The following is a 6,679-nucleotide window of genomic DNA, read 5'->3' as shown; positions in this document are numbered from 1 at the left end:
CCAAGGCCCCGAGTGCGACGTGGCGGAGCAAAGCCTGGGTTGGGTGGGGGTGCCAGCGCCGTGGCACCCCCTCTGTGAGGGCACCCCTGCAGCGGCGGGGCTCGGGGAAGGTGCCAGCCCTGGAGGTGGAGGGGGCTGTCAAGGCGATTGCTATGAAAGGCTGAGGGGAGAAGTGAACAAGAGGCCCAGAGCTTGTTGAAGGGCAACATGTACATCACAATTAATTCAGGACTCTTCAAAAACAAAGGCTCTCTATCGCTTTCAACATGTTTATACATAATATAATAATGGCCCATCTTCGCGAACGAAGATTTGGGGAAAGGTCTTTTACCTTTCCAGCCTGCGCAATGGATTTTTTAGGTGAGACACAGCCTGCGCTGAACTGAGCCCACCCTTTAATCCTAAGGTTCATCTGCCGGGGCCAAGCAAGCTTGGACAATGGCAGTGAGGTCCTCAGGATGTAGGTTTGTTTAGAGTGTCCTTCTCATAGATGGATGGCCACACAGGGCTAACGACCTCCATCAGGCCAGGAGACCGGGATTTGAACCCGTGGTCGCAGCGGTGAAAGTCCTGCACGCTAACCACTAGGCCACCAGGGGTCTCGTCATGTTTATACAATAGTGGACAGAAAGAGCAGCCGAAGTGTCATCTCCATGGCCCCCTCCCTATCTGTTGTCTTTGCCTTCCCACATTCAGCCCATCTTCAGCACTGTCTCCTCTTCAGACCCTTTCTTGCTACAAATTCTTTTTTTTTTAACCGTGCCACAGACTTTGCTGTCTACAAGCTTCTCAACGTTCCATTGTGAGCCATCCATGGCTGTGATGCCCCATGTGCTCCCACTTGGGGATAGTCAGCACAGGGAAGCTCATGGCAACAGGAGTCCTAATACAGCAGCCATGCTTTAGGAAGGTACTGCTGGCAAAGGGAAAAGTCCACCCTAGCTCAGCCCTCTTTCCCCTGGACTTGAATAACATCAGATTTAAGCCTTAGCAGAGCCCACTCTATGACATGTATGAAAGCAGGTTCTATAAAAAGAGGGAAGAAGACCACCATTTCCTTCGAGTCGTATAGGAATCCCCGGGTTAAAGTGGCTGCACCAGGGCCATATGGTCTTCTCCATCTAAAGAGCAAGACAGCTGAGATGCACCAGGCTTCGCTTGCCAAGCAAAGGGACAGAGAGGTAAAGGGAGCTATATGAGACCTCAGGAATGGTGGTGGGATCAGTGAAAGAGGCAGGGAAGGTCACACATGAAAACCAAGGCATGTGGCTTGGGTCATGAATTCCTCCCCAGCCCTTCCCACTTAACTCCCCATGCAAACACAAAGTTGATGGCCTACAGCTTTCTCCACCTCATGGTCTCCATCATGAACCGGCCTAGAAAGAGGGCATCTCAGTGCACACCTACACCTCTCTGTGATGGTTCCTCTTTCCCTTCACTTTGGAATATGCACCCTAGCAGACCCCAAGACCTTACATCCTTGCAGTGAGCATGTACTGATCTCACTCAGCCAACACATACCAGTTAAACCAGGCTGACATACAGGCTTTTGTCCTAATACCAACACAGAACAAACCGCACAACTTGATTTAGCTGGATGTGTTAGCAAGATCAAGGATTCATCAGCTCCCAGACCCTCCCTTGTGTTGCTCACAGCCCTCACAGCAGTGTGGTGCCCCTCCCTGGCTCTCCAAGCACTCCAAAAACATGGCAGAAGTCAAAGCCCCTCACAGGCTCTGGTACTGGTAAGGAAAAAGCTGCATAATATAGGGGAGTAAACAGCAGGCAGTAAAACAAGGCCAAGGATTAACCAACTCGTCTTTGATTTTCCTCCCCCTGCATCTTCTCTATTCAGCTTCCAAGGGCTTCCAACCGGGGCTGCTTTCTCACCTGTACCCCCTCTGAGCCCCAGAGGCCTGTATCGCACCCCAGGACCCTGAGAACGACTGCAAAGAGCCAGGAGGCCTCACGTGAAAACCCAACAACCCTGGCGAGAATGTAATTGCCTTCAAAGCCAGCAGTGCCGGCATGAGAGGCTGCCTTTAAGTACAGCCATTCCACAATCACATGCTTCACCCAGGTGCACAGCATCTTTTGCAAAGGCCCAAGGGACTGAAACAGCTCTAGCAAGGCCTTAAGAGAAGGGAAATTGCTATCAGAGACTCCTGTCGACTCCACAGCCCACCAAGGAGGCTGCTGGCTTCTACAGGCCATCCCCCATCTGTTGGAATAGCAGGAAGTTTTACGTTAGCAATAAAAAATAAAAAATGCTGGAGTCCAACTGGTGACTGAAGTCTGGTGCCAGGCTCTGCTGCAGAGACATCACAGCTGCTTACAGTGCCTGCTCTGAAAGAGGTACTCATTAAACATTTGCCTTGGGTTTGTTTTCCCTGTTTGCTAAAAGCAAACATTCACAACAAAAATCTAAAAGGGAGGACTGCAAATCAAAAGTTTGATTTAATAAAAAACAAATAGCACCACCCATCTAACTCTGAGCTCTTCTTCCTTTGCCTTCTGCTTTTAGCCTTTAGGGGTTATTTTTGAAAAGCCATGTGGACTAGAAGTGATTTTTATTTTCTACTTGAGAATCCTAGATTTTCAACTAAGAGATCAGGCTTTTTGAGAAGACCCCAACTAACCAGTATACTCTTTAGAGCTGGAAGAAGGTGTTTCATATCACAGAACTACCTCAAGATGCAGAAAGGACTTTCCTAAGCTAGGTATTTTTGGTGGAGTTCCTGCCTTTTTGCCCAGCTATGGAGATGCTTTCAATAGCTGCAAATACCTTCCATGCATAAACCATGAATACTGGCAGATCAAGGCTGAGGAGTTGGTCAACAAACTGGACTACTAAAACACAGAACACACATCATGCCAGGCTGCTTAGAGGAAAGCACTCATCAGTAGAATTGAGACAGCAGAGCTGTGAACAGAATTTAGAAGTACTAACATCTCAATGTTAGAAATGCATAAGGTCTCCAATGGGAGTGGGAAGCCTACAGCTGGTAAGCCAGGCAGCACCCACCACTTTGCATCATATGGCCCAATAGCACATGAGCTAATACTAATATTAGTACCATTCAGCTGCATCTGAAGCAGTTTGAAAAGTTTATTTAGCAGGTTCCACACATTACCCTGAAGCCTGGTGAGCTCTGGCTGGTTGCAAGCCCATCTACTGTCATACTAAGGGCTGAGCCTTCAGATATCCCACTGTCCCAATTTCAGGAAGCTAGTGCTCCCCAGGCACCACTGCTTTTCTTGCACCCCATACCTCCTACTGCTGTGTAGCATCCATGGAGCATGACATTACCTGCCTGCAGCTCTCCTGGTGGTGCCCCTGCACCTGGAGGCCTGCCTGTCTTTGGGCCCACCCTTCTCAGCATGGCCAGCGCCAAGCAGGTCTCCTCCAGCTCTTGGGCACCTGGGGGGAAGCTGGTCTCCTTGTGGAGCCGCGCTGTGAGGCACTGACATGAATCGATCCATAAGCCGCCCCGATGTTCTCTGCTTCTGATTGCTACATTTTTTGTGACAAATTGATAAACTGCATCTCCACTCAGTTAAAGATTTGATCTCGCTCTCTTAATCCGCTATCAATAAGATATTAATCGCGCACCCGACCTGTTCTGTTCCCCGTCTGCCTGCAAATCCAATAATCATTTCAGAATTCACAGCTGAGTGGGGCACTCCCTTCAAACAATTAATTATAGGGGAGTCTCATTTATTTTCCCTGTAACTCTCTTCCCCCCCACACCCCTCCCCTGCCTGCCTATCTGTTTCCTTCTTCCCCCTCCCTCCTTCCCCAGCTGAAATTCATGCTCAGCAGAGACAGAAGGTGGGATTGCAACTTAGACTGGGAGCTGAAGAGGTCCTGTTGAACTCCCTTCCATTTGCTGGTCCACACAACAGATTTAACCCCACTTGCCCAGCCCCCAGATTTCTCTGAAGGTGGAGGCCAAATTCACCCCGAAACTCAAACTCTGAAGAATCCCCAGAAATGCATAGTCCCTCCAACACCAACCCTGGCATTTGTCCTGCCAGTGAATTGGGATTTTCACCTCTGGCCAGCCAGGACAGGGTTTATTCATGCCCAGAGCCACATGTGTCAGGACAGCTCAGGTGAAGGACAGTTGGATGAGAAATCTCTGTGTGGGATGAACTGGTGACAACTGAGCTTTATCCACATATCACTTTGACATCTTCTCCTAATAGCCCACACTGCTATCTGAGTGCATCTTGATTTGTACTTCAGAGCTTTTAGTTTCTGTCCCTGGTCCAGAAGAGAACCAAGCTTCCTGGCCAGCTGTGCTCTCAGGCAAGGTCTCACTGCACCGTTCCTTCCCTGTCCAGCCTCTTATGGCATTGCATCTAAACAGCCAGCCCATTTCAGGTGATGCTGTTAGGTACATTAGTCTTTGCAATAATTTCTAGCCACAGCATTCGTATGAAGGCCAGATACACAAATTAAAGTAGTTTGTGTCCCAAACTTGCTACCTCAAGTGCTGGAGACCAAGAACACAGCCCATGGGGAGGTAAAAGGTTGCAAAGAGCACCACAGAACATTGCAAAGTCCTTCACTGTCCATGTAACAAATACTAAGGAAAAAGTTAGTGTCCCTCACTGTCAAAGGACTCCCTCCTGATGTCCTTCTTTTGCTTCGTACTCTTTATTATCCTTCCCATTTACCTCAAAACCCACAGGAGACAGAAGCACTCTGACCAGAGATGGGAAGGGCTGGGAGAGTGGAGCTGTCACTAGCAATAGCTGCCGTAGGCATTGGCAGGAAGGCCAGAGGAAAGAGTGTCTCTGCTCTTGTGTGGGGACAGGAGCAGGGCTCTGACAAGCTCTTTAAGCTCCCCAGGCTCCAGAAAATGCTGCGCAAAGTGTTTTAGCAACAAAAGTCTTGAGAAGAACAAACACTCTAATCCCTTAATGAGCTGGCTGATCCCCCATCTTGGCTCTGGCTTCTCTAAAGAGACACACGCTCCCCTCCTCCCTGGCCCCCAGCCCCCTTCGGAGCAACCCGCTGCGGCCTCCTCAGAACTGATTCAAGGTGCTCTTCGGGATCCAATCCAATTACCCTGTGTCCTGCTGAGCGGCCCCACAGACAGACTGGCTCTTTCAGGGCAGAGTCTTATGGCCTGTTAATCCTCCCCTCATTAAAAGACCTTGTTCCTCCCTTCTCAGAGGTGGAAAAAAAAAATACCACAAAAAAACCCTCAACCCCACACTGGGAAAAGTTTACGCAAGAGAGCCCCAAAGTGGACTGTGAAAGCTGGCCTGCAAGCTGTGGCCTCTGCCCGCTCTCAGGGGTCACCTCTACGTAACTCAGGAGTATCTTCGTCTCCTCCTGCCCTCAGACCTGGCTCACGTATGAAGAAAATGGGCAGGAAACCATCCCTCGCACTGTTCTTGCACTGTGGCTTTATTGGCTTCTCTTTAATGGGCCTGTCATTAAGCCAGGAGGAGGCTGGGTGGGAGGGTTCCCATAAAACTACGGCCTCACAGCTAATGAACGCAGCACCTGGGGGGAAAGGACACAGGAGCAGCAGTTGTAGTTGGTCACACAGGGCTGAGCTGGCTATTGGCAGCCTCACAAGGACAAGGTTCCTCCTCAGAGAGGGAGGAGAGGAAATGTCAGAGCAGCCCCCTCTGCCATCCACCCCTCTGGTACCACACATGCAGGAGGGACTGAGATCTCTGTCCAGAAGGTGGCTATTCCCACACCTGGGAGTTCTTCTCAACACTTAGCTGGATGGATGAGCCAGAGACCAGTCAGCTGCAACCACCTCCTAACAAATGTGTAACAATGCCATGATTTTGCTCCTTTCTCTTCTGCTTCCTTCTGTTGGACGATGCAGTCACAAACCCCGGTGTTTTCCCTCCAGCTGCACGTGCTGTCTGAAGTCTGACCAGCTCAGGTTCAAATCCACCAGTCTGACTGTAGATACTGCCACTAGTACCAGTACTCATTAGCCCATCGATGGAGTGTAATGAAGAGAAGGACCACTCCTCTTCTGAGGGAAGATCCATTTACGTACAAGCCAGTCACTCCCTGAAGCAGATGTCTTCAACTCAGCCTATTACACATGGCAATAAGGAAGTATGGTAATGCTAAGAAAATACTTCATAGTCACGTTTTCCAAAATAAATGATAATTCTGATTGTTACTGTCTGGTAAGCTGAATTTACATCCCCACCAGCACATCACAGTGCAGAACTTCAGTCCCAGGAGTGTTAAAAGCATCGCTACAGGTGGAGATAAACATGGTACGTTTAGATGGAAGATAATAACAAAACCAGAGTTAGGTAGGATGGTAGGATAACAGCAGGGACTTCTCTGCAAAGATAAGGAGAAAAAAATGAAGCAGAATAAATCAAGTGAGAAAATTCCTGGCAGCAAAACTCACTGGGAATATTCACTATTTAAAGCTATAGAAGATTGTAATGAGGAAAAAGGCTACAGGAGTGCCAGAAGAGCCTGAGCAGATATTGTGGTACAATACAGGGCTTAGGGAATCACAGTTTTGTTCAAGAAGTCTCTTGCCAAATTTAGGACAGCCAGTCAGGGGTCTCAGTTAGAGGTAACCTAAGCGTCATGATTTCTGGGCTCAGGAGAACGTTAATAATTCCCCAAAATCTTCTCAAAATTGAGGCAGGCTCACAATTCATGTGAAAACTA

At 48.9% G+C, this 6,679-nt stretch overlaps 1 long non-coding RNA gene across 1 annotated transcript; it reads left to right on the top strand.

The window, feature by feature from the left end:
• Nucleotides 1-616: 616 nt before the first annotated feature.
• LOC113975804 lies at nt 617-6,167 on the top strand. Its single transcript, XR_003536933.1, has 2 exons — nt 617-1,745; nt 1,856-6,167. It is a non-coding gene; the product is annotated as an uncharacterized LOC113975804 (long non-coding RNA).
• The last annotated feature ends 512 nt before the right edge of the window (nt 6,168-6,679 follow it).

The sequence above is a fragment of the Neopelma chrysocephalum genome, unplaced genomic scaffold, assembly GCF_003984885.1.
Source record: "Neopelma chrysocephalum unplaced genomic scaffold, ASM398488v2 Primary Assembly neopelma1_143, whole genome shotgun sequence".
Taxonomy (NCBI): Eukaryota; Metazoa; Chordata; class Aves; order Passeriformes; family Pipridae; genus Neopelma; species Neopelma chrysocephalum.
This window is presented reverse-complemented; position numbering and strand designations above follow the sequence as displayed.